Raw genomic sequence first — 4,581 nt, 5'->3', positions numbered from 1 at the left:
TGTGAAGAGATCAGATGCCATCCAGAGAAAGGAGCAAGAAGCCCTGCACATGCACCTGTTCCCTACTGAGCGAGAGCATAGGGAATGTTTTCATGGGAAATACTCAGAGGGTGAGACTGTTCCCGTAAGACAGTAAGAACCAGGGCATCTCCTGGCAGGTGGTGTGCCCAGTGCATAAGCTGTAACTCAGGGGCACGATTCCAGGGACTAAGCAAGAGAAGAAATGAGTGAGGTCTGGAGAGAGATGCTTATTAGACACACCACCCAGATGGATGCTCTTGCTCAAGAAACAAGAGAAAAAAATATTAAAGATTGGATGTGGGGTTGGGGCAGGGGAATTCAAGATGAGGACTCCACTTAAAACTGGAGCACAGACTGGGTGAGCGTCCGACAGAACAGGAGCCTGAGTCCTGGACACAGCAACGACAGCTTCCCCAACAAGTTGGGTGGGTCCGAGTAGGGTGGGGCCCTGAGCTGGGTATTAAAAATAAAAAAGACCTGGCTGAGTGGTCCACTCTGCCCTGTTTTTATAACTGTTTCTCAATGGATTTATAATTATAATTGGGTTTAAAAATGCCTGGTTTCCATTCCTGATCCTTCCATTTGTAAGCAAGTCATTCCAAGTGTAACAAGCATCCTTGCCGATTCTAACTACCAGGTTGGGGCAATCAATGGACAGCAGGTACGGAAAGGCCGGGCAGGCGTTACTCCGTCGCTCTAAACCTGCACGTCCAACAGGGCAGCCACGTGTGACTATCAGGCCCTCAAAACACGGCTGTTCCAACTGAGGTGCTCTGTACATGGATTTCAAAGACATGGTACAAAAAAAAAGTAGGTAGACTAATTCACTCGTAGTTTTTATTTGACTACAAGTTGGATAAGATAATGTTCGGAACAAGTTGAGTTAAATCATATATATTACCAAAATTAACCTTTCTTGTTTCTTTTTACTTTTGTAATGTGGCTAAAACAACACTTAAAATTATGTACTTGACTCACGTTACGTTCCCCTTGGCCAGGGCTGCTCTGAACGGCCATTCTCCTGGGAGTCTCCCAGTGGACCCCAGTCCTAGTGGTGGAATATTTGATTATTCCAGTGATTGATTCCGGAGTAAGCCTTGATCTAATCCATCGGGTAGGGCACAGTGACAGCAGCAAAGCAGTCTATTCCGTACGTGCTTCCGTGACCATGTCTGAGCCTGAGGACACCAGTCAGAGGATGCAGAGCCGGGAGCTCCATCCAGGCCAATGCTCAGATTAGATCATTTCTGTGGCCACATCTACCCTGTAGGCTTTCTAATTCCAGGAGCCAAAATATCTTGTTTAAAACATTAATTTGTTTTTCACTTCCAACATAAAGAATCCCAACTCTTCCCAAGGGCTTCTTGGCCATATAGGGCTGTCTACATGCACACCGCCTGCTCTGATCACTCCGGCGGGGGCTAGTGAACCCCAGGGACACTCGGTGACTTGCTCACGACCACAGTGAGGTTCTGAGCTAGCACACCAGTATCCTGCCTCCCAGGGTCACACAAGGCCCACTGCCATACCTGTGTTACAGTGAGGGTAAAATGTGACATAAAACAGCATGTTGGTTTGTCTCAGTCCTTCTGTCCCTCCTGTCCTCCCCAGCCTGACACCGTGTAGGGCTCAATTACAACTAGTCCTGAGCCAATCCTGCTGAGGGCTCAGAATGCTTTAGCACCTTTCAGACCACCACCCGGACTGTCTTGAAAGAGTTCTTTTGCCCTAAACATAAAACTAGTTGTATGTTGAATGAGCCCTGGACACTGTTTCAGTACCATGCACAGCCTTCTCTTAAAACTTAAATTGTGGACTATGGGTTGCATTTTTCTTCACGCTGACTGTTGGCATCACCTGCAATTGGTGCCTAAATTGTCAATTTCATAGTGATTCTAGGGGAGGTGAGTAGGGGATAAGGACAGGGACATGGAATCAGGAGGGGGAGTAAATTTTCCCCACCGACAGGGTCCCAGAAGAAGACATAACCGTGCTGTTCAGGAGCAGGTTTTCTTCTGGTGCCCAGATGAGTTACGCACTGTGATAAACTGATAGATGTCACATCTACTAGCGTAGCTGGTAGTTAGTTTCAACACCAAGGTCCCAATTCTTTCCTTGAACGGTGGTGGCCTTTTCTAAATCATTCCCTAGAAAGATGTAGTTGTTGCTTTCTCTTCTGTTCTTCTGTACCCCTGAATTTTCTCAGTCTTCTGAATGAGGATACATTTGAGAGGCCCAGAGAAGCCCAAATGCGGCTTTTGTGGGTGCCCGCTTGGCACTTCAGACGTGAGACTGCGATGGCATTAGTGAGAAGGTCACTGTCTTGTCACACAGGAGAGGAGAACCTAATGACTGCTGGTGCATTTCTCAAAAACTGGTAACTATATGAGATACAGGAGAAGTCTAAGAGTTTGCACTTTCCAACCTGTAATGAAAAGTTATGCATAACGGCCATCCTGGAGCCCATGAACGTGCCGTGGGAGCTCTGAAGGCTGGGAACACCTGCTTCAAAGCCGCAGCATCTCCTCTCAGCAGGTGTCTGGAAGAGACTGCAATGTGGTCAACTCCAGCTAATGTGGGAGGAGTGGAGCCGTGGGCAGGCTCTGCTGTATCTCCCTGTGGCTTCACTTTCCCTCGCTGGGTGTGTCCATGTGCAGTTGTTTTCTGAGTTAGCATAGATAAGTCCCTTGATAGAAAAGAGTTTATTTATTTATTTATTATTTATACATTATTACATGTTTTAAATGTGGAATAATACAATTTAAAAGAAGAGCGCAACATAAATCATTGATTCTCAACTCTCTCTCTCTCTCTCTCTCTCTTTTTTTTTTTTTAACTTGAGAGCTATTTGAGGAAAAAGCAAAAGCTGCTTGTAGTGAGCACTGTGGATGGGGCCTTGGTACTCCGGCCACCTCCCTGTGTGCAAGCCTGTCCTACTGGGGTCCGAAACACAAGCATTTGCCAGTCTTCCCCGTGCTGCTTACTGCTAGAGGTCCAGATGTGATTTAGAGCATTCCAATTTAATTTATTCACTTGAATTCACAACAGAGCTAAGGGGAAGGCATCTGCTTAGCTGATGCCGATCACGGCCTGGTTGTGCACCCCTTCGTTGTAAGCAGCTTCCCCAGTGTTCTGACGCCAAAGCATTCCGTCCTGCGGGGCACAGCAGCTCCAGATGCACTAGTCCTGCCATGAAGGCTACAGAGCATCCTAGAAGCTCAGTCTAGTAGACTCTTTAGCTCTCCCATCGATTCTATTTGCTGCTTATTACTCTGTAGTAAATCCCTTTACACTAGCTAGAGGGTATTGCATTTTTTGCCAATGAACCCTGAGTAATACATCATTCATTATATGTGATTAAAAATAGTAAAATTGGGTTCAGAACAGGACACGGTGGTCCACGTAGGGGAAGGTTGCCATGATCAGCATTGTATCCTTATAAATGCAGCCCACGTTTGGCGTACGTATGCAGCCATAAAATACTGAAATGAGTGTGAACCAGGCCCTTAAAACTTTTTAAAGTGCTGCTCCATCCCCACCGCCCTCCTCCTCAGAGGTTCCTGGGTGCTGCTGATCCCTAGAAACAAATCCCGAGGATTGCTTTAAGGTGAGCCAGGCAGACAGCAGAAAAAGGCTTCCTGGATTACTTAACAAATCAAAGAGACACCGGATGTTTTTAGAAGAGAGGAGACAGGGCAGGACGCACACTGTGAAGAGGGAGCCTCCCCGTGTGAGGAGCTCCTGATGGCGAGTTAACCGCCCAGCTCCCGACTTCTATGTGAAACCCACTCCAGGGACACCCTGTCAACCAGCCTTTCTTACAAGCAATCCCCTGTGCCCAGTTGCTTAGAAAGAAAACAGCTTTTCATAACAGATGCCTTGTTGAGAATCCCGTGGGTCATCTGTGGAAGGAAAGCACAGTACAGAGAACATTTGATTCATTTCTTTCGTTACTCGTGAGCTTCTGAGGCAAAAAGTTTGGATTTAAGTTCTGGTTCTTTGTTGTTTTGTTGTTTTCACATTTAATATATACCCAGATGTCCTGGCAACATCCCAGAAAGATGAGGGAGCTTCTCCAAGGTACACTGCATGTCACCCCGTTAGCATATAACACACTGTTGTACAGCTGTGCTCTCATGAGCTGTCCCTGCCACTGGCCGGCTTTCTCCAGGCGGGGGGTGGGGGGGCTATACGGGCCGTGGTGGCCACAGCATGGGTGGTAAATCGCACCAAAACAGATTTAATCTTGTCTTAACTAATTGGTAATGCTACTTTATTCAAGAGTTTCAAATTCTCCTTGCTGTGGCTGCTGCATTAAAATGGGCACAATAATGCCTCATCACCCAGGAAGCCAGCCTGAGATAAAGTGTACAAGGGGCTTAGTGGGGGGTCTGGTTCATGAAAAGCAGGGAAAACTATCAGTCAATATGTGCTATTTTTACTTTCAGGGCTGAGTCCCAGAGTGTCCAGCAAATCATAGTGCATAATAAATCCTAATCAAATTTGGGTATGTGAATAAAGCAAACTTGAGTCAGAAGAACTGAGTTCAGTTCAGGGGTT

Source organism: Manis javanica, chromosome 2, assembly GCF_040802235.1.
Source record: "Manis javanica isolate MJ-LG chromosome 2, MJ_LKY, whole genome shotgun sequence".
NCBI lineage: Eukaryota > Metazoa > Chordata > Mammalia > Pholidota > Manidae > Manis > Manis javanica.
Note: the sequence above shows the minus strand (reverse complement) of the source record.